The sequence below is a fragment of the Protopterus annectens genome, chromosome 1.part1 (assembly GCF_019279795.1).
Source record: "Protopterus annectens isolate FY-2018-M chromosome 1.part1, PAN1.0, whole genome shotgun sequence".
In the NCBI taxonomy this organism is placed as follows: Eukaryota; Metazoa; Chordata; order Ceratodontiformes; family Protopteridae; genus Protopterus; species Protopterus annectens.
Window position 1 is genome coordinate 1,827,637,746 of NC_056726.1, and position 22,886 is coordinate 1,827,660,631.

Below are 22,886 nucleotides of genomic sequence, written 5' to 3' on the forward strand. Positions count from 1 at the left end.
CCAAAGTCTCTCATCATACTTTCGGTGTTAGGTAGACTACCACCTATGTGGTAGCTCATGGGTACAGAGTTTTTACCAAAGGGGATGACAATGCTCTTTTTGGCATTGTGCTTGAGGCCATGGCTTTGACACCAGGCATCTCTCAGTGTGGCCCTTCTGTGGGATGTCCAAATCATTAGAAGTTTTGATTATGACTCCTAGTTTGCAGTCATCTGCGAACTTCACCAGCAAAAGACCTTCTGTGTTAGCCTGTACTTCAGAAAAGTAAATACCAAACAGGACAGGACCCAGGACTGAACCCTGTGGAACCTCACTTATCACTGGTCTGAAGTCGGATCTGGTGTCTGCCACTTTCAAAGCGTGGGGTCTGACAGTGAGCCAGTTGGAAACCCATCTTGTGACATAGGGATTTATATCTAGTTTAGTGAGTTTGCCTATAATTCCAGAGTGAGGGATGGTGTCAAAAGCCTTGGTGAGATCTAGACAGGCTGTGTGAACCACCTTACCCTTGTCTACGGCTTTGGTGACTGCTTCAAAGAAGTCTAGCAGGTTTAGGAGACATAATCTGCCTTTTACAAACCCGAACTGGGTGGGGTCCAGAGTTTGGAGATTGCCAATGTCTTTGTTTATAAGTTCCATGATGATACGTTCCATGGCCTTGCAGACCAGGCTCGTTAGGCTAATGGGTCAGTAGTTCCCAGGGTCCGTGGTGGCTCTCCCTTTGTGGAGTGGGATAACCATCTCTGTGTGCCATTCAGTGAGCACAAAGCGTGAGATGAGGCTATGACTGAACATGGTGCTTAGGTGGGGGGTCAGTTCATTCTGCAGTTTGTGTAGAAAGCAGCCTGGGATGCTGTCAGGTCCCATGGATGCTGTTTTCTTGACTTTGGAGAGTGTGGTTTTTACTTGTGAAGCTGTGATTACAGGAACTTTGCATTCTTCTGGTATAGAGATGGGCCCTTCAGGGGTTGAGGGGGGGGGGGGGTAAAGTTAGCACTGAACCTCTCTGCCAGGATGTTGGCAATTTCAGTTGGTTCTGTATACTTAGTGCCATTGTGCTATAACTCAGAGCAGATCTGAGTGTTGCCATTGAGATTCTTGACATAGCTATAGAATGCTTTGTGGTTGTCTTTAGAAATCAGTGGTGTTTTTGTTTTCATAACTAGCTTTGGAGGATTTTGTAGGTTCATAGGTTCATACTAGGTTATTTCCCCTAGGGCATTTATAAGCCTAGCCAGAGTGTGCTTGGCTTTCGCCACCCATTTTAAATGAATTTTGCTATGCCCTTTTTCGAGGTTAGTATACTGTGCTTCTGTCTAACAGTGACACAGAAGTGATACCCGGGGTAAACCTACTATCTCCCATCCACTCATCAAGATTCCTCTTGAAGCGAGTCAATGAGGGACTCTGCCTAACTTGGACTGGGATTTTATTCCAAAGTGAAGGGAGCCTCTGGGTTATGAATCTGTCCCTCCAGCATGTCCTATTTATTTCAGTGCTGAGGTTCAAGTCTCTCAAGCGTGTAGCTCGATGGGATTTGGATTTTCTGAGGTGCAGCATGTCCATTAATTCCGGGTTGGACATGGCTTTATACATCAGGCACACATCGCCTCTGAGCAGGCGGTATGCCACTGAGTAGAGCTGGAGTTTCTTTAACCGGGCAGCATATGGCATCTGTTTGAGCCCTTTGATCCTCTTGGTGAGGTACTTTTGGGGTCTTTCCCATTGCTGCAGGTGTCCGGTAAGGTACATCCCAAAAGGGGCATTGTACTCAATTATGGGCCTGATGAGGGATGAGTAAAGAGGCACGATGACCTCCCCTGATCTAGATGTGAATCCCTTCATGATTAGGTGGCTATATAAAATGTTTTTCTAACCACTTTGGCCACGTGGTTATCAAATGAGAGATTGCTATCAACTTGGGTCCCCAGGTCCCTAATTACTTCTTCCGTACTTAATGGATTACCACCTATGTGGTAATTTGTGGGCACTTTGTTTTTGCCAAAGGGATGACTATACACTTTTTGGCATTTAGCTTGAAGCCATGGCTCTGGCACCAGTTGTCTGTTTCTATGAGGCCCTTTTGGAGGATGCTTGTGTCGGCTGGAGAGTCTATTATGGCGCCCAGTTTGCAGTCATCTGCAAACTTGGTCAGCCACAGTCCTTCCGTGTTAGCCTGTACCTCCGAGAAATATATACCGAACAAGAGAGGTCCCAGGACTGAGACTTGTAGGATGCCACTTGTAACTGGTTTGGAGTCTGACATGGCTCCAGCAATTCTAACCATGTGGGTTCTGTCCTTGAGCCAGTTTGCAACCCATCTAGTGACATAGGGGTTTATATTTAAGCTGGTGAGCTTATCTATAATGCCTGAGTGGGGTATTGTATCGAAGGCTTTTGCAAGGTCCAGGTAGGCTGTTTGGACCACCTTCCCCTCATCAATGGCCTTGGTGACTGTTTCAAAGAAATCGACCAGGTTTAAGAGGCAGTATCTGCCCTTAACAAAGCCGAACTGGGTAGGATCCAGTGTCTGTAGGTCCCCAATATCTTTATTTATGAGGTCCATGATGATCCTTTCCATAGCTTTGCAGACCAAGCTAGTCAAGCTTATGGGGTGATAGTTTCCAGGATCCATTGAGGCACCACCTTTGTGGAGAGGGACCACTGTTGCTGTACGCCACTCTTTGGGTACATATCCTGTAGTAAGGCTGAGATTGAACAGTAGTTTTATGTTTGGGTTTAGTTCTTCTTGGAGTTCATGTAGGACAGCCGGGACACAGTCTGGTCCCATTGATGCTGTGGTTTTTGCTTTGGAGAGGGCGGCTCTTACCTGAGCATCTGAGATTTCAGGGGGGCAGCACTCTGCTGGGATAGATATTTGCCCTTTTGGTGGGGAAGGGGGGGAGAAGTTTGCGCTGAACCTGTCAGCTAGGATGTTGGCAATGTCTGTGGGTTTGGTGTATTTTTTGTCATTTTAGACTAATTCTGAGCATATCTGGGAATTCCCACCCAGGTTCCTAACATAACTAAAGAAAGCCTTGTGATTATCCTTAGTGTCCTGTGCAATTTTTCTCTCGAAGCTGGCCTTAGATGATTTTATGAGTGCCCATGGTTTTTTGCTAATACTGATCAGAGATGCATTCCCTTTTTGGGATTTTGCTCTATCATGTAGTAGCTTCCTCCTTCTTTTGTATAGTTTGTTTATGGCTGGGGTCCACCAGACAGGACGCCTAACTTTGGAGGATTGGGTCTTGGTTTTATTTGGGATTGCATGATCCATGCATTCCTGAAGGTGTTCATAGAATGCGTTTATAAAGGATTCTGCGGTCTGGGCCGTATTTTCCACAGGCCCGGGGGCTTTGAAGGATTCCACCTCGGTTTTGAGGAGTGTGAAATTTGCTTTAGAGAAGTTTTTCACTGTGGTTTTCTGGGCAGGGGCTGGGGTCGGGATGTGAATATCTAGTGAAATTAGTTTATGGTCTGATCTTACCAGTGAGGGATACACTTCTGGTCTGGAGCATAGAGTCCCCATGTTGGTGATGATCAGGTCCAGCATGTTTTCCCCTCTTGTGGGAGTGGCAACAAGTTGTTCCATAGCATTTGAGTTTATAAATTCTAGGAACCTTTGGGCTAGGGTGTTGGAGCTAGAGTAATGCTCCCAGTCTATGTTAGGGTAGTTGAAGTCACCCAATATAATGGTGTTTGGAGAGACCTTCATATTTTCCAGTGTTCTCAGGAAGGCTGAGTGGGGTTCCTGGGTTTGGGAGGGTGGTCTGTAGCAGGCTATAAAGTGGAAGGCAGTTTTACCCACTGTTAGTTGCACATGGATAGTCTCTGATGCTTCGTGCTGTGCCACCAACCTGGAGGTGTGGGTATCCTTGACGAATATTGATACTCCCCCTCCTTTTGTGGTTCGGTCCAAGTTTTGGGGCCGAAAAACATGGTATGAGGTATAACCTGGTAGTGCTGGGGTGCTCTCGAGAGCCTTGAACCAGGTTTCTGTTCTTAATAAGGCTGACCAGGGAGTTCCTCCAATCATGGAATTTTACTCTGTTTTGCAACAGTTTCTTTCTTCTATTGTAGAGTTTGTTTATGGCAGGGGACCACCAGATTGGCTTCCTTTTTTTTGATAGCATCTTGGTTCGGTTAGGGATAGCATGATCCATGCACTCGTGTAAGTGCTTATAAAGTGCATTTGTGTAGGTGTCAGCAGTTGTACCTCTATTGTCCATCGGCATGGGTGTCATGAAGTTTGCCACTTCTGTCTTAAGAAGCGTGATGTTGGCTTTGGAGAATTTTTTTATGGTGGTTTCCCTAATATGGGGTGGTGGTGGGATGTGGATGGCTAGGGTGATTAGCTTGTGGTCAGATCTGACCAATGAGGAATTGACCTCTGGTGTGGAACACCAGTTGCCCATGTTGGTAATGACCAGGGCTAGGATATTGCAGCCCCTGGTGGGGGTGTGTGGATAAGTTGATCCAAGATGTTGGAATTTATGAATTCCAGAAAACATTGAGCAAAAGAGTTTGTATCTGAGTAGTTTTCCCAGTTAATGGTGGATTAGTTGAAATTACCCATTATTAGGGTGTTGGGTTGTACCCTAATATTTTCCAGTGTATCAAGAAATGAGGAGTGGGAATCCTGGAGCATGTTGGGGGATCTGTAGCAAGTTACAATTTGGATTGCTGTCTTGCTCAGAGTTAGTTGCATTTGGATAATCTTGGATGCATTATGCTGAGCAACTAGACTGGAGGTGTGTATATCCTTAATGAATATGGATTCACTCCGCCTTTAGTGTTTCGGTCCAGGTTAGGTGGCCGAAAGGTGTGGTATGAATTATAGCCTGGTAATGCAGGGGTGCTCTTTGGAGCTTTGAACCAGGTCTCTGACACTGGACAGATGTCAATGTTCCCATTTTAAGGAGTGCCTCAAGTGAATGCATTTTGAAGTTTAGACTTCTAGCATTGAGTAGCATTACCCTCAGATTTTGCTTGCTTGTACCTGTAACGGTGGTGAATTTGTCATTTGAAACTTGCCTAAAAAAATCACTATAGGGCTGTCAAGAGCTTTAGCCAGTACCCGGAATCTCAAGGGCGACAGATGCAGGCCATCTCTGGCAAAGCGTCGTGGTCTGTTGATCATGTCATCCTAGGCAGACAGATACTGGATTCCCTTAGAATGACATCAGAAGCTATGCCAGTTTTTGAAGTCAATCATTTTGTCCTTGTATTGTGGTACTATGGGTGATGGCAGGAGGCAGGATGCTACTCAGGACTAGGGTCATACCTGCCTGGGCTACAAGATTGGAGAGATCCTCCATGTCTCTTTTCATTTAAAACAACTCAGGAATTTCCTCAGTCAAATGCTAGTATAAACACTTTTCCAGGGAATATAATTTTTTGACTATATTTGAAACTCACTTGTTTCTTTCTGAAATAACAGAAGCAGCAGCACTCTGAACATTCATTAGAACATTAAAATCATTTACATATAATAGTGTAGCCAAGGGATTTGCAGTTAAATTATCAGCTATGACCTCTTCAAGTCCAGGCACACTAGACTTTTTTAGTTTCCAATTAAGTTTTCTACATTTTAGGAAGTAATATCAACACAAAGAAAGTACAGTTGTGTACACTTATTATAAATGTAGATGTTTGAGTGTATTCACTGCTGCAGTCATCACACTTGGAGTATCCTGTCAGGGGTAGCCCTCAGTCGGCCCAAATACCAGAGACTTAGCATTTCTGCGTCGGTTGCTGTCCCTCCAGGACTGACGTCAGTCAGGTCATCAGTGGTATAAAAACAGGCAGCCAAAGCCATTACATCAGTTTTTCTTGCCCGAAATGTCAGGAGTCCCCAAACAGGGAGCTAGGTTATCCTGTAAAGAGTGAGGAAGAGAGAGAGAGAGAGACAGACAGACAAAGGGGGTGGAGGATGGTAAATCAGGATTGCAACAGTGAATACACTCGAACATCTACATTTATGGTAAGTGCACACAACTGTACTATGTTCTTTGTGTTTCACTGTTGCAGTCATCACACTTGGGTTGATTCCCAAAGCTGAAGAATGGGTGGAGGCAGTCAAGAGTTGGGGCTGGCTAGTATACCCTGCAGGACTGCAGTTGCAAAGCCTACCTTGGAATTGGAAAAGATAGGCAGGTTGTAATGCTTGGTGAAGGTATGAACAGAGCTCCATGTTGCAGCTTCCAGGATGTGCCTGGTAGGGATCACTCTGAGGAAGGCTGCAGAGACGGAAGTTGCCCTAGTGGAATGTGTTCTGACCCCCTATGGGGATGGTTTTCCATGGTGTTTGTAACAGAAATGAATACAGTGTGCTATCCATTTGGAAATGGTTTGTTTTGATATGGCCTTGCCCTCTGCCCCTGGTGCAAAGCTGCCTAGTAACTGGTCAGATTTCCTAAAGGGCTTAGTCCTATCCAGGTAGAATCTAAGCTGTCTGTGCACATCTAAAGAGTGCAGGATTTTTCCCCCTTATTTTGAGGTTTAGGAAAAAAGGTGGACAAATGAATAGATTGGTTGAGAGCTACACTGGACACCACTTATGCATGAAAGTTGGGTTAGTCCTGAGGGAGACCCTGTCACCATGAAAAATGATGAAGGGTTCCACAGCCATGAGTGCTTGTAGTTCAGACACTCTTCTAGCTGAAGTGATGTCCAGAAGCAAGGCTGTTTTCCAAGAGAGGAATTTTAAGTCTGCTGAAGCTGCAGGCTCAAAGGGGGGTAGCGTGAGCTTTTCCAACACAAAGTTAAGGTCCCAAGCAGGGGTAGGGGCTCTTCTGGATGGCCTTAGGTTGTTAGCCCCTCTAAGGAACTGCTTGATGAGAGGGTGTGAAAAGAGAGGTGGCTCTGTGCTGTAATGAGTAGAGATGGCAGAGGCATGGATTTTAATAGAAGGGAAGGAGAGGTCTCTGTGAAGTAGGTCTGCTAGGTAATCCAGGATGAGAGGTAAGGAGAGCTGTGCTGATTCAGCTCCTTTAGCCTGGATCCAGGAACAATACCTTTTCCACTTGTCAGCATAGGATTTTCTAGTGCTGGGTCATCTGGCTTCAATGTATAACATCCAGAACCTGCTTGCTTAGGCTGGCCACTGGAGGAGAGGTCAAGTAATAAACCAGGCTGCCAGGTTCAGGGTATGCAATTATGGATGCAAGATCTCTCCCTCCTGCTGAGTTAAGAGATTTTGAATCAGAGGGAGGTGCCAAGTAGTGGGTACCAGTGTTGGCATGGCCAGTCTGGGGCAATCAGAACTGCCCTTGGTCTTTCCTCCCTTATTTTGAGTAATACCCTTGTAAGAAGAGATAGAGGGGGAAATGCATAGATCAAGATGTTTATCCATTGGAAGGATATGGCATCCACTTTCCTGGCCTTGCTTTGAGGTTCCCTGGTGCAGAATTTGCTGAGCTGGTGGTTGTTGTGCAAGGCAAACAGGTCCACCTTCGGGGTACCCCATTTCTACTGAAGGTATTGTGGTTTAATTGCTACTCGTATGGGTCTAGGAGACTTCTGCTTAAATTGTCTGCCGGAGAGTTTTGGTTGCTTGGCAGGAATTGTGCTAGCAGGTGAATATGCATGGCTGAGGCCATGTTCCAAAGGGTCATGGCTAGCCTGCAGAGTGGGATCCCCCCTGCTTGTTGACATACCACATCACTGTAGTGTTGTCTGTTTTGAACAGTAGAGGCCCCAGAGCGAGTAGGGGTCTGAAAGCTGTCAGAGCATGCTGAAAAGCTAGCATCTCTTTTTGGTTGATGTGCAGATGAATTTGATTTGGGCTCCAGTGGCCCTGAATGCACCTGTTGTCCAGGTGTGAACCCCAGGTCTAGTCTGATGCATCTGTGGTTAGGGTCTGGGCAGCATGGGGTTGGGAAAAAGGAAGTCCCTTGTTGTGGATGCATGCTGCTGCCCACCAAAGAAAATCTTTCTTTAGACAAGGTATCATAGGTATAATAGTTTCCAGGTCCTGAGAATGTTGACACCAAAAGCTCTTTAAGTACCACTGATGTTTCCTCATATGCAGTCTGGCACATGGAATTAGAAGAATGCAGGAGGCCATGAACCCTAGAGCTTGCAGGATTTTCCTTGCGGATAACTGGGTACTGGTGGCTAGTTGAGAGAAGTAGCCTGTCAGGTAGGCTTGCTTTTCTGGAGTAAGGAATGCCATCTGGGATGCTGTGCCCAGGCTTTCTCCCAGGAATACAATTTTCTGACTGTGGACTGGTTTGGATTTCTTTTCATTTATAGTGTACCCCAGTGAGATCAGGAGGTCCTTTACAAATGTCAGGTGCTGCAACAGCTTTTCCTGACTGTCTGCCTGAATCAGGCAGTCGTCCAAGTAGGGGTAAGTTTGAATACTTCTTTGTCTGAAAAAAGCAATGGCTGGAGCCAGGCACTTTGTGAAAACTCTGGGAGTAGTGGACAAGCCAAAGGGAAGTGCAGATAACTGATAATGCACAGATCCTGCCCTGAAACTTAGATATTTCCTGCAATAGTCTCTGATTAGGATGTGCAGATAGGCCACCTTTAGATCTAGGGTGGCTAACCAGGCATCTTTGGACAGCATAGAAGCTGCTAGAGGGTGAGCATTTTGAATTTTGGTACCAACAGGAAGGTGTTTAGAATGGATAGGTCTAACATTGGGTGCCAGGTGCCCTCTTTTCTGGGTACCAGGAAAAGTCTAGAATAGAAACCTTGGCCTATCTGGTCTGCAGGAACAGGCTGAATTGTCTCATGGAGAGCAGGGAATGAACTTGTTTTTGTGCCTCTGCCTACTGGTTTGGAGGAAGATCTGGGAACACTTTTGGGGTTGGCAGTGTGTGGAAATAAAATTTGTACCCCTGGGACACAATGCTGAGGACCCATTGATTGTTAATGATGGAGGCCCAGTTTTTTGCATGGGAGGCAAGTTTTCCTTCTAGGGATACATGCAGGTGGGCAGAGGTAAGAGGTGGATTGGAGAAGTCATTGTGAATTCTTTCCATAAGGGGGTGGCTCAGCACTCCCTGTTTTAGAAGATATTCCATTGCTTAGATCTTTGCATTTCCTGGGACTGCTGTCTGGGGGGTCTGCTTCCCCTAGGTCTCGTCTGAGGTGGCGGGGGCTGGAAAGGACCATTGTTTTGAGGGGCAATGCCTACTGAATCTCAGAGGCTGGACTTGCAAAAAGTCTAGCTGTCTACATAGAGTTAGCTTTTTCTTCTATCTTTTTTAAAACTTCCTCTGCTTTGGTGCCAAACAGATTGTCTTTGTTCAGTGGTGCGTCCAGTAGTTTTGATTTGACATGGTCTGGCAAAGTCTGTTCCTTAAGTCAAGCATGCCTTCTAAGTACAGAACCTATGACTGCTGTCCTGCAGGATGTTTCTATGGCGTCAAACCCACATTGCAGGGTATGCTTAGAAACTTGGCTTGCAGAATGCATACGCTCCTGTAATTCTTTATTTTCTGCACAGTCTGGGAAGGTAGAACATTTTTGTTTAATAAGTTCCATAGTAAATTGCTGGTATTTCAGCATGTGGAACTGACAATTTAATGCTCTAATGGCAAGAGTTGCAGAGGTGTATACTTTTTTACCCCATCTGTCTAGAGCTTGTGAATCCCTGTCCGAAGGGGTGGGATTCTTAGCTGTGGTTGCTTTTATTCCTTTAGGTCCTTGGGAAATTACCTCTGGGTCAGCAGTAGGATTTTTGAAAATAAATTTGTGTGAGTCATGGACTCTGTAATACCTGTCAGGTTTCCTGGGAGCAGGATGTAGAGTATCAGGAATTAGACTGGATTCCATAAAAACATCATCCACAACATCCAGCACAGGAGGAATAGCTAAAGGTCTGTGCTGTGGCAAATCTAAAAATTCCCTCAGTCCCTTTTTGGACTGAGGATAATCCTGGCATTCCCAATGGAAATGCTCTCTCAAGGTATGTAAGGTTTCACCAAAAGAAAAATCCTCTGGATGAGAGGCAGAAGGAATGGATTCCTCTGCATCTGAATCCTCATAAGCAGATAAGAGCATGTCTTCATAATCAGAAAGCTCAGAGTCGTCAGACTCTTGGTCAGATAAAGCTGCTGGGGACAAGTCTCTTTTTCTTTTAGCAGGGGTAGGCTGACTTCCCCTAATCAGCATGACAAGGTCTTCTGCCATTTTAAGCATTTGAGATTGAGACAAGGCAGCAGGTGCTTGAGCTTGGGTCATTGGCTTTTTAGGCATGGTTCGTACCTTGGGCCTTAGAAATTCGGTAGTTTTAGAAAGAGCTGAAGATGCAAAAGAAGTCATCGGTTTGTGTCGAATATCAGTAGTATGAAGAACTTCCTCGGAAGCCGGTGCCTGTACAGCAGCTCCATACCCATCCAAGCTAGGGACATCCGCAGGTTCCATAGTCAAAGAAGAGTTTCGCAGCACACTGAACTCTGAACGGGTCTCTGTATGGCCTGTGAATCCATAGATGTGGACATCAGGGGCTGTGAAAGCACCTCACAGAGTACCAGCGAACTGGTGACTAGCTTAACGGAAGTGTCATTGGCAGTTTTGGACCTGTGCGGACTGTCTCTGTCTTTATCCTTACATTTTTTCAGAAGATTGGTAGTCAGATGGCTTACCGAAGCTATTTCGGAATACGTAGATCGAGACCAAAAGTTTTTAGCTACAATAAGGGCCTGACAATGTATAGTTCTGGCATTGAACAAAGCACAAAACCAACAGCGAGGGACGTTGTGGTCTGGGCCTAAACAGGTGACGCAGTAAGAATGGAAATCTCGGTGTGGTATTTGCTTTCCACATGCGAGACAATTGTTAACTTTTTCTGACATCAGCTAGAGCAAGAAAAAAGGATTCCCAATGGGGTACTTAGCTTCAGAAGACCTCAACTTCAATTTCGGAGATGAAAACTCAGGTAGAGGCTGACCGGCACTCATGTGAACTGCTTCTTCTTTGGGCTCCTTGGCAAGAAAGACTAATGTAATGGCATTGCCTGCCTGTTTTTATACCACTGATGACCTGACATCAGTCTTGGAGTGACAGCAACCGACGCAAAAATACTAAGCCTCTGACAACAGTGAAACATGAAGAACATCTTTAAACATACATGATACACAATGATTTTAGTTCAAAAGGTGTCTCAGAGGGAAAACATGTTCTTAACTGCCATCCTGTGACAAAAACACTGTCAAGCAGATTTTGTTACAAACTTTTAGGAACTGCATCTAGCAATGAGACAACTTTGACATAATACTAAAACACTACTTTCCATCTTCATACAGAAAAGCCTGACAGCATTACTGCAAACACAAGTTTTTTTTTTCTTTGTCCGAGACAAAATGCAAAGCAAATGCAACAAGATGGTTTGCTTTACTTAGAAATCAGGCTGCTTTACTTAGAAATCAGGCAATTATTCCAGCAGTTCTTTCTACTACTGTCTTAGCTATCAGCATCCATGATACTTTGCCAAGCTATCTAATTAACAATTTGTACAATAAAGAAAAATACCTTTTTAACAAAGTCATTTTCCACTTATTCACTGCAAATAATTTCTGAAGTAAAGCACTTGAAATTCATGGAAACCATGGAGCAGACCAGACAGAGAAGTTTGATCCTAGTATGACAGAACAATCTAAACTAGGGTCTCCTTTGACAGTCTGGATGACAAATATGGGTTCCAGGAATGTGACTGATGCTGCAGGCAGCCAACCAAGAGTAATGGTAGGTATGCAATGCTGCAAAACGTATGAAGTCATCTGACAAGGTTTTAACAGTACTTGTAGCCAAAGTTGTGAATAATGAAAAGACGAGAGGGACAGCATTACTATATCCGACTTCCACAATTACAAAGCACAGTGAGTGCATTTCTTAAATAAGGAAGACGCTGCTCACCTGTGATGTGCAAGGGACTCCAGTCTTTTTCAAAACAAGTTTTACCAAGCTAGGATTCTCCCTGATTTTGTTTAACAAATTCAGTTGTGTCCAGCCCACCTAAAACAGAACATGTTCATAAGATTACTAGAATGAAAATGACAACATACTTAGCTACTTTAAAAGTAATATAATACAGATATCTCTACTTGATTCTCATTGGTACAATTTTTATACTGTTTTTAAGCTTTATTTACATTTGCTTAAATTTTAATATGTCTGGGCTAACACTGATCTTTTATTACATCTAAGCAAGTTGTGTACAGTACTGTTGCACTATGGAAAGTGCTTCTGAGATTATATTGAAAAGCAGAAAGATTTCTTTTGTATGCTCTAACCATCACTCATGGCAGCTATGTATCACTCTGCTGTAATAAATACAAGAAAAAATAATTCAGAAAATAATTATTTTGCTTTGAGTTTCATGCTGCCTGCAAACCACTGACACCTTGCCTGCTGAACACATTTTATTTTATGTTTTATTTTTTATTTTGTTTTACATTTGTTGACCGGGATAGTCTGGATGCATGTCCATTTTCAGCGGAGGCCTGGGGAGAAAAGCTCCAAGGGTAAGCAGATACAGCATTACATAATACCAGCATTACATATTACAAACAGACTATTTACAGAGATTACATAAGTAAGCAAGTTAAACAAGTTCCACAGGTTACAGTTAATCCTGAGCACAAATCAGGATTAAATTAAATTACACAGTAAACTGGTAAACAGATTTTTACACATTCTAGAGAGAGTTAGCCAGGCTTGATACATTGACATCAGACGATGTTCAGAAAGCCAGTTTTCTATTGCATTAAAGGTGGTCTGGGTAGCTGACCATAACTCTACTGGAGATGTGGCTGAGCAAATCAGAGTAGAGTCATCAGCATATTGGATACAGCTGACTTTTGGGATGACAGTATAAAGGTTGTTAATGAAGATGGAGAACAACAAGGGCCCTAGTATAGAGCCTTGTGGTACTCCAAGGGTGTTAGGTAGAAGGTTAGAGAGTTTGTTCTGCCAGTGACAAATGTTGTTTGAGTCTAGTTTTAAATTGACCTAAGGTGGAAAGTAAGGTAATATCACCTGGAAGAGAGTTCCAGGATCTACTTACAGAGTTTGCAAAGAGAGACTCATCGGCTGTGTTATTAATTTTGCTAGTCTGAATTAGTAGTTTGTTAGAGGATCGAAGCGGTCTACGATTGTTATAGGGGGTGATAATATTTTTAAGTGCAGGAGTATTGTCTGGATTATAGAGGATTTTATAGGCCATAATCAGTTGGTTATACTGGATTAGGCTGGGTAGTTCAAGCCACCCAAGCTGATTTAGATTGATGCAATGATGTGTCCTAAAAGGCAGCCCAGTGGCAAACCTGGCAATGTGGTTGTAGCAAATTGAGAGTTTAAGGACAGTCTTGTTTAAATTCGAGAGGAAAGGGGATGCATACAGAAGGGTTGAAAGAAGGTGAGAGCGAGCTATGGCAATTTTAGCTGGAGGGGTTAGGAAGGCTTTTATTCTACAAAGTGACCCTAGTTTTTTATTGATGGTTTTGATAGTTTGGTTAACATGTAGGTCAAATTTTAGATTATTGTCTATGATGACACCTAACAGTTTTGTAGATGGGTCAGGGGAGATTATTGTGCCATCATTCGATTTTATGGTAAAGGTGAAAGCGGTAGACCTACGTGTTGGTGAAAATAACAGCATTTTAGTTTTTTTGGGATTTAGGATCAGACAATGTTCAGAAAGCCAGTTTTCTATTGTATTAAAGGTGGTCTGGGTAGCTGGCCATAGCTCTACTGGAGATGTGGCTGAGCAAATCAGAGTAGAGTCATCAGCATATTGGATACAGCTGACTTTTGGGATGACAGTATAAAGGTCGTTAATGAAGATGGAGAACAGCAATGGTCCTAGTATAGAGCCTTGTGGTACTCCAAGGGTGTTAGGTAGAAGGTTAGAGAGTTTGTTCTGCCAGAGGATAGCCTGCTGTCGACCATTCAGGTAGGATTGAAACCACTGGAAGGCTCCAGTATCTAGACAGAATGTTTGCAGGGTGTGGATTAAAAGTTGGTGATCAACCATATCGAATGCCTTGGAAAGATCCAAAAAGAGGGCTGAGGATATATAATTATTGTTGCGATTATGGTTTATGGTGTTAGTAAAGGCTAGGAGTGCTGAAGTAGTGCTGTGATGAGGACGGAAGCCATGCTGAGTATCTACCATAAGGCGATTTTGGATTAGGTGGTGCATGAGTTGTCTATGAATACATTTTTCCATAATCTTTGCAAGTGGAGAGAGTATAGCTATTGGCCTATAATTGGAGAATTCAGTAGAGCTGCCTCCTTTGTGAAGTGGGATTACATAGGATATTTTCCAGATGGTGGGAATTTTAGCTTCTACTATGGTTCGATTGATTAGTATTGAGACAGGGTAAGCAATAGCATCAGCTGATTTTTGTAGGTACTCGGCAGGGAGTTGATCAGCAGAAAGTGTCGTGGGTTTTAATATTTTGATCAAGGTACGGATAAGTGAAGTGGTGACTGGTTGGAAGCTGAACGCAAGTAGGTTTCTAGGGGTGCTACTTTCAGGACCAGGGGAGCTAGGAGGTAGTTGGCTAGCTAGGGCTTGAATTGTCTCAGTAAAGAATTGGTTAAAACTATCAGAAACATCTTCAGGGGTTTTATCAATAGTGGTAGCAGGGATTGGGGTTGAAGTTTGTCCAGGATGTAGTAGATTATTTAAACCTGCCCAAAACTTCTGAGGGTAAATACAATAACTAGAAAATAACAGTTCACAATAAGTAATGTGAGTTTCCTATGTTGCATGTGTAACAGGAATCACTCATATTGTCTGATAAAGGAATGTGCATGTGTAAAACTCAGTTATGTAAGGGTATTCACCGTAACTGTGGATGTTTGACTATAGGCCCATAGCTGTATTACATAAAAGATAAGGGGAATTTAGCTACAGGGAGATGTCTGTCTTCGTGCCATATTTCTGGAGCAGTGCAGTTGTCACCTTTCAGGTGCTGAGTTACCACTTCCATCGGAGGATGTCAGGCAGAAACTCAACTTTAAATGGAAGAGTAACCCAGGAAGGTCAGCAAAAAGAGTCTCTGCCTCCCAGCCAACACTAATTAAATGGCCATGCCTCCTGTGTATTTCAAAACAAGCAAATTCTAAGTAGAGAAGGAGACAATCTACTTAACAAGTAAACCAAATACTTAAAAATAAACTAAATACTCGCAACACATTCCCAACATCATAATGGAAAACTGGAGAAAAGGACCCAGGGAAAAAACAGAGCCACTTGAAAATATATTACGCATGTATACACAGATATAAACAAGAAAGACTCATCATTTAGAGAGATCAGCTCCATTTAACTGGGAGCTTATAGAGGGGGTATGTGTCTACTTCAGTGCCAGCACACTCCAGATATATGGTATCCCCGAGGACAGACATTCTACAGGGGATTACCAACTACTCTCCCTCCTCCTTCCTCAAGTACTCATTTAGGCATTTTTGGGTGAAGAATGAGGAGCCACAGACCAGCACATGGTGGGCTTCATGACTTCAAAGTTTTTCCCAAAGGAAAGGGTTACCTGTTGTGAAGCTGCAGAGATGGAAGATCTCATCTGCACCTCTCAGTATTAGTAGCCTTCAAGTCTTTTAACTCCCTAGGTAAGGTATAATGGAAGATAATTCTCCCCAACACAAGCTCCAAAAAAAGGAGTACTCGTGCTGTTGATAATGTGTATGTCATTCAAAGTGTGACAGACATGCACGCAGTGTTGAGCAAAATGGCAGTGGCATTTGAGAATGCACCTAGCAATGGCAGCACATGGACTTTAGAGGAATGCAGTGAATCAAGTGCTACCTTAAGACTATGTTATCTATGACTGCACCCCACATTCATAAGGTGAGACCCACCAGATTACAACCAACTGCAACAAGTTTAAGGGTCTAGATCCTAGTCTTTGGACTCTGACTTCTGAAGACCCAGTGGATCCTCACTACCCTGGGGAGCAGAATCCTAGTCCTGACTGGTACCACTGAGTTGCAGCCAAGTGGCATTTAAGAGCATAGGAAGTTAGTAGGCTATTGGCCCTGAGGCCTTTATAAGCCTAGACAAGAATTTAGCCCATGTTCTGACAAGTCAGCACCTGATGCCCCTGTCCAGCAGAGACCAGGTGGAATCCCAGTGATGTATTTTCTGTTCCCCATCCAGTTATCCAGGTTGGGCAAAAGATGTGGATACTTCTAGATTAGAACCATCAATGCCATCATACATACTAATGTCCCTAGTCCAATGAGCCACACAAGCTTAGGGTCACTTCCTAGCACCTTCCTATTTATTTATTTATTTAATATTTATCATTTGTTTACTGCGATGGTTCAACTGAATCTACAGAACCCATTTTCAGAGGAGGCCCAGGAAGAAAAACTCTGCATACAGTGCAGTACAAATGCATTATAGTCCAAAAACAATATAAGCGAGATGAGGAATACTATATAAATACAAGGTGACAAAATGTAAATTAGGTTACAAGATATACTACACATCTGGATTACAAAGTTACATCATTATAGACAATTTTAGTCATTACAACAACATATAAATAGCCTATGAGTAGGTAGAGTGTACAAAAGTAGTATGCAGGTAGTTCAACGTATGAAATTGGTTATTTTACTACATGAAAAGTAAAATGATGGTTTCAGTTAGTAAAATAATAGCAGAAGAGTTAGTGATGCTAAAAGAGTGAGAGATTTAAGAAGAATAGAGGCATTACAGACTGAGCAGTAGCTTAAGGATATGGTATAGAAACAGAGAATGAGTTAGGAGAAACTTAGGATCTTGTAGACTCTCAAGGAGTGAGATGTGACAGAAGAAGAAGAGGATGAAGCTAGTGTGGAAAAAGAGGAAGAACTGAGCATTAGGCTGGATTTATACAGGAGCAGAGCCATTTATTTTTGAGATGATTTTTTAAAAGAGGCTTTAAAGTGGGTTAGGCCAAGCATAGACCTCCTGGTAGCAAGAGGTAGTGAATTCCGTAGTTTGGAGACAGAATATGAATACAGTGAGTGAGTGACTTGTTATTTGTGGATGTTGAGATAGCTAAGAGATGTTTTGTCTTCTGTTTGTAGGGATCTATTCGTGTATAAGGTGCGACTAAGTTGGCTAGCGCAAGGCAGGCAGTAAGCTTGAAAATAAGGTTGTAGAAAGTGGACAGCTGAATAAAAGCAAGTTGTTTGGGAAGTCCAAACCAGTTTAGTTCTAGTAGTGGTTTACAGTGGTGTGTGCAATATTTAGAGGTTGTGGCAAACTTTGCAACTTTGTTGTAGTAGTGTTCCATCTTGCTTAGGGTAGAAGTTTGTAAATTAGTTAGAATAGGGGCACCATAAAGAAGAGAGGGAAATAAAAAGGCTTTTGCGAGGGAAACTGGTTGCTGCAGTTGTGAAATGTTTGTTTCTATACGAGAGTCCCAGTTTTTGACGAGTTTTCTTTATATTTTGCTGTACATGGTGGTAGAAGGAACGTTTACTGTTTGGTTTCCTTCACTGTTTCTATGACAGTGTTGTCAGATGCCAAGATGTTGAAATGATCGGTGACAGGGGATGTGTTTTTGGGGTGGAAGAGTACTAATTTAGTCTTCTTTGGATTCAGAAAGAGTTGGGCATTTTTTAGCCAGGATTTAACTGCAGTAAAGGACTGTTGAGTTTTTGAAAGCAGTTCTGGTAGTGATTGAGCTGTACAGATTATCATGGAATCATGAGCATAGTGAATGAGTGTTCCAGGGTGGGAGGAAGTGTGAAGGTTGTTACTGAAAATGTTGAAGAGTAGGGGTCCGAGGATGGAGCCTTGAGGAACTCCAGCAGCATTGTGGAGAAAGGGTGTGAGTTCGTTATACCATTTTACTGCTTATTTATAATCCTTGAGGTAGCTCTGAAACCATTTTACTGTGTTATGTGAGAAACCTAAGTTAGATGGTGTGTTTAGTAGTAGGGGGTGAAAGACTGTGTCAAAGGCTTTAGAGAGGCCAAGGAATACTGAGACTGTGTAGCATCCTGCATCACTACATCTGTAAAGAATTATAGAGCTGAGGATGTGCTGTGGCTGGGTTAGAAACCATGTTGGGTTTGGGTTACAAGATTGTTTTGCAATAGGTATTGCATTATCTGCTGATGGATACCTCTCCTGAGAATTTTGGATAGGGGTGACAAGATGTACATAGGATGGAAATTGGTTAATTCAATAGATTTGCCTCCTTTGTGGATGGGGGTGATGTGAGATTGTTTCCATATGGTTGGTACTTCCGATTCAGATAAAGACCTATTAATAAGGATATTGATTGGGTAGGTGACTGAGCTGGCAGCCAGTCTGAGGTAGTGTAGCGGAAGATTATCAGCCAAGATGGAACAGGGTTTTAGTTTTTTTAGCAGTTTCTTTATGATATTTGGGGGTAGGGGCTGAAATAACTTTTTTATGACATTTTGTTGAATAAGGGGGTTATTAATGATAGTGTTAGAGGTAGTAGATGGTATAAGATTGGTGCCTAAATAGGTTGAAGGTGGAGGGGGTCCAGTGTTAGGGGTGTTAATTAGTAGGTCTGATACTGATTTTATGAAATGCTTGTTAAAATTTTTTGGCTACTTGTGATGGAGGGGTATCAGGCTATGTGTGCCACCTGATTATTCAGACAATGAGAAGTACCTGCTCCCTGGGATGCATTTTCCAAGGCAGTTACCAAGGCTGCACCTCTTCTGGGTACCTCATCTTCTGCTGGGAGAATGATGGACATGAAGTCAAGCTCTCCTCAACTGATAGCAAAAGCAACAAAATACCAGAACCAGAAACCATCGCAATAATGGATCTACCTCCAGGTGGATATTATCAATGCCTATCGTCCCTGTTTCCTTAACTTTTGATGTCACTGAGGCAAAGGACTGAAGCTGCAGAAGGACTCTCATGCCAAACCTCTATATGCAACATTATTTAAGATATTCAGAGATTTCACTTTCTTTCCACAGAATATTGGATATTTGTAGGAAATAGGTCTAAATTAACAGAGAATTCAGATATTTGCAGATTTTGGAATACAGATGACAGTAGCTTTCTTTCAGTCACTTGAAATAGAAGCTTGAAAAAGAAGACTTGAATAATTAAGTATCAGGTTCAATAACACACAGACAGAATCCATCCAATGCTATAAATTCACACACAGCTCATATAGTGCCTCTATGGACAGCTGACACAATTCACCATGTTTACAACACAAATATGGAATGTCGGTGCATTGCCAGACCTTTTTCCAATATAAAATGCTCAAAGCCCTGTCAAAATATGCACACCTAAGAGGTGCATAGCTGGCCTTAGGCATAAGCCAACTAGGCGGCTGCCTAGGGCGCCGGTCTAGCAGGGGCGCTTTTCTAGTATTTATTTTGTGTAGGTTTACCAGGATGGGGACACCAGCTGGTGTGAGGGGGGGAGTGCCATGGAGCCCTTTTGCCTAGGGCACCAGTTGACCTAAGGCCACTCCTGAAGAGGTGACCTGTGTCTGGCATACAAGACATTTTCTGACCCTTTACTGTACATCAGCAATTCAAATGACATCAGAAATACTCTTTCTAAGGATCTAAATCTCTTCTGTAACATGCACAGAGTGGTTTGGACAAGCACATCTTGCAGAGGATACTTCTGCTGTAGAACATGCTGCCCATCCACACAAATCAAAGTTCATCCCTGTCCATATTCAAGCACAACTTGGATCTATGGATGGGAAGCAGAAAATGTACCCCAGAACTGCCCTGTCTAATACAAATGGACAGAAACAGCACCTAAATGCTTTATTCGATGGATGGGTCCCCTCAAATTATCTAAGATATCATCCTGGTTATACACATTGGGGTAATAAATAATTATCGACCATGGCATAGGTACGGACAATCTATAACCAAATGTGATAAGTTGTTTTCAGCACAAAAAGGAAAATTAGCTAGACTTAAAATGGCCAAAAGGACAGCTAGCCTAGTATGTACCTATGAACCTATAATATACACATGTGCACACCCACTTATAGACAATGTACATTTAACAGTCCACCTATTTTTCATTTATCCAAGACTTTTGGGTTTCTAATCCCATGACCATGAATGAACCCCATTCCTAAGTCAAAGTATGATTGAAGTTAATGAAATTAGTATTGTTTCAGTCTTTAATGTTAGCCAAAAGTGCTCTTTACAACACTTGCAATGCGCTTAGAACTGACTCCTTCTGCAGTTCACATGGAGTTACATGTATCTGTAACATATCGAAATACAACTGTAATTTTTTTTTTATGAGACCCACTGTTCCTACTACTACTATTGGAACTGTCTGTGTATCCTTCTTCCACAATGCCCTTGTTTCTGCCTGAAATTCTGGAATTGTATGGCTTTCTGTCTCTATATGTAAGACACTGTTATCCCTAAGTGCAGCAATTTCAATGATCAATTCGACTTTTGTCTTCTTTTCCTGGACTACTATACCTGGTTTTCTCACATCTGTTTTTTGAACTTTTGGCAATGTATAGTCCCATGTGATATAAACTTCATTTTCTATAATGCTTTGTGGCTCATGTTTCCTACACTTCTCAGTTACTTCAATATTATAATGTTTGTACAAAGTACAGTTGTGTACACTTACCATAAATGTAGATGTTTGAGTGCATTCACTGTTGCAGTCATTACAATTGAGTTATCCTGCTGGCAGGCTGCCCGCAGTCAGCCTGAATTCCAAAGTCTTGGTCCGGCGTCGGTTGCTGTTGCCTCTTCCCTGACGTCAGAGCATCAGGGGTATATTTTCTTCAGTTTTTCTTAACCCAGATGTCAGGTGCCCCCAAAAGTGTAGGCTAAAAATATGTTAATAAAACATACATGCACCAAAGTATATTTTATCTTCATCTACAAGCAAATACACCACATAGGTTGTATAGATTAGAGAAGTACGGATAAGTTCCAGCAAAAGTAAGGGGGATGGCGGGTGGGTAACCTGGACTGCAACAGTGAATACACTCAAACATCTACATTTATGGTAAGTGTACACAACTGTACTATGTTCTTCGTGTTTCACTGTTGCAGTCATTACAACTGGGTTGAATCCCAAAGCTATGGTTGGGAGGCTAGAGCTAAATAGCATTAGGGGCAGCTATGAGGCCCTGCAGAACTGCAGTGGCAAAGCCTGCCCTGGACTTAGAGTAGAGTGGTAAATGATAGTGCTTTGTAAAGGTGTACACTGAACTCCAGGTAGTAGCCTCTAAAATGTCTTTGGTTGGTACTCCCCTGAGGAAGGCTGCTGAAGTGGCTGCTGCTCTGGTTGAATGAAGCCTAATGCCCTTAGGCACTGGCTTGTCATGTTGTGAATAGCAGAAATGAATGCAGTGGCCTATCCACTTTGAAATAGTCTGCTTTGAGATAGCCTTTCCTTGTGATCCTGCAGCATATGCCACTAGAAATTGCTCTGTCTTTCTGAAAACTTTGGTTCTGTCCAAGTAGAATCGAAGCTGTCTGTGTATGTCCAAAGAATGCAGAATTCTCTCCCCCTTGTTCTGTGGATTTGGATAAAAGGTTGGCAGATGAATAGCTTGGTTAAGGGCCACACTGGACACTACCTTAAGCATTCTCAGTTAAGTATTGCAAAATCTGAGGGATATTTGGTATAGCTGTGTCAATTCCTTGTGTCTGGTTCCAAACACAGAATCTCTTCCATTTTCCAGCATAAGATTTTCTAGTGCTAGGCCTTCTGGCCTCCAAAATGACATCCATCACAGCTTTAGTGAGAGGTGCGCTTTGTATGACTACATTATCTGCCATGCTGCCAGATTTAAGGTCTTGAGTTGGCTGTGTAGGATCTGATTGTTTTGTTGGGACAGTAGATGAGGAATTTCAGGTAAGGTCCAAGCCGGGCATTGAGACAAGTTCCTTAAGATTGGATACCAGTACTGGCAGGGCCAGACTGGGGCAATCAGTATCATCTTTGGCTTCTCTTATCTGACCTTTAGGAGTACCTTGGGGAGGAGAGGCAGTGGAGGGAAGGCATATACGCTAAGTTTTGCCAGCTGAAAGATAGGGCATCCACTTTCCATGCTTGTCTGTGATAAGTCCTTGTGCAGAATCTTTTTAGTTGGTAGTTGTGAGGAGAGGCAAATAGATCTATATCCGGGCATCCCCATTTCCTTGTTGTCATGCTGAAGACTTGTGGATTCAATTTCCACTTGTGGGGATCCATGAGGTTTCTGCTTAGTTCGCCTGCCAGAGTATTTGTCTTTCCTGGCAGGAATTGTGCCTACAGATGTACTTGGTAAATCAATGCTGTGTCCCACAAAGTCATGGCTAGTCTGCAAAGGAGGTAAGAATGCGTGCCTCCCTGCTTGTTTATATACCACATGACCGTGGTGCTGTCTGTCCTTATCAGTAGTTGTCCCAGATTAAGTAGGCCCTTGAAGGCTGCCAGGGCATTCTGGGCAGCTAGCATCTCTTTTTGACTGATATGTAGATGCATTTGGTTTGCGGACCATGTGCCTTGAATACATCTTCCTGCCATGTGGGCTCCCCAGGCATAATCTGATGCATCCGTTGTTAATGTCTGCCTGGCTGGGGTTGAAGTGAATGGCTGTCCTTTGTTCTGGTGACAAGCCTTCGCCCACCATCGAAACTCCTGTTGCAGGCAGAGAATGAGAGTAATCCTTGTTTCCAGGCTGTGGCAAAGTTGAGTCCAAACACTTTTTAGGTACCATTGAAGTTTCCTCATATGCAGTCTTGCATATGGAATTAGTAGAATGCATGATGCCATGAAGCCCAAAGCCTGCAGAATTTTTCATGCAGATAACTGGGCCTTTGTTGCCAACGTTTTGAAATAGGTAGTCAGTTGCCTTTGTTTGTCTGGCATGAGATAAGCCATCTGGGCAGTTGTATTTAAGCTTGCACCCAGGAATATT

The 22,886-nt window shown here is 43.0% G+C and overlaps 1 protein-coding gene across 1 annotated transcript in view; it reads right to left on the minus strand.

The window, feature by feature from the left end:
* LOC122812560 (connector enhancer of kinase suppressor of ras 1-like) overlaps positions 1 to 22,886 on the minus strand; it is a 719,099-nt gene that overhangs the window by 512,412 nt on the left and 183,801 nt on the right. The window contains exon 5 of the mRNA XM_044084817.1: positions 11,875 to 11,973. The gene's annotated coding sequence lies outside the window, so the exon portion shown is untranslated. The remainder of the gene's footprint in view (positions 1 to 11,874; positions 11,974 to 22,886) is intronic.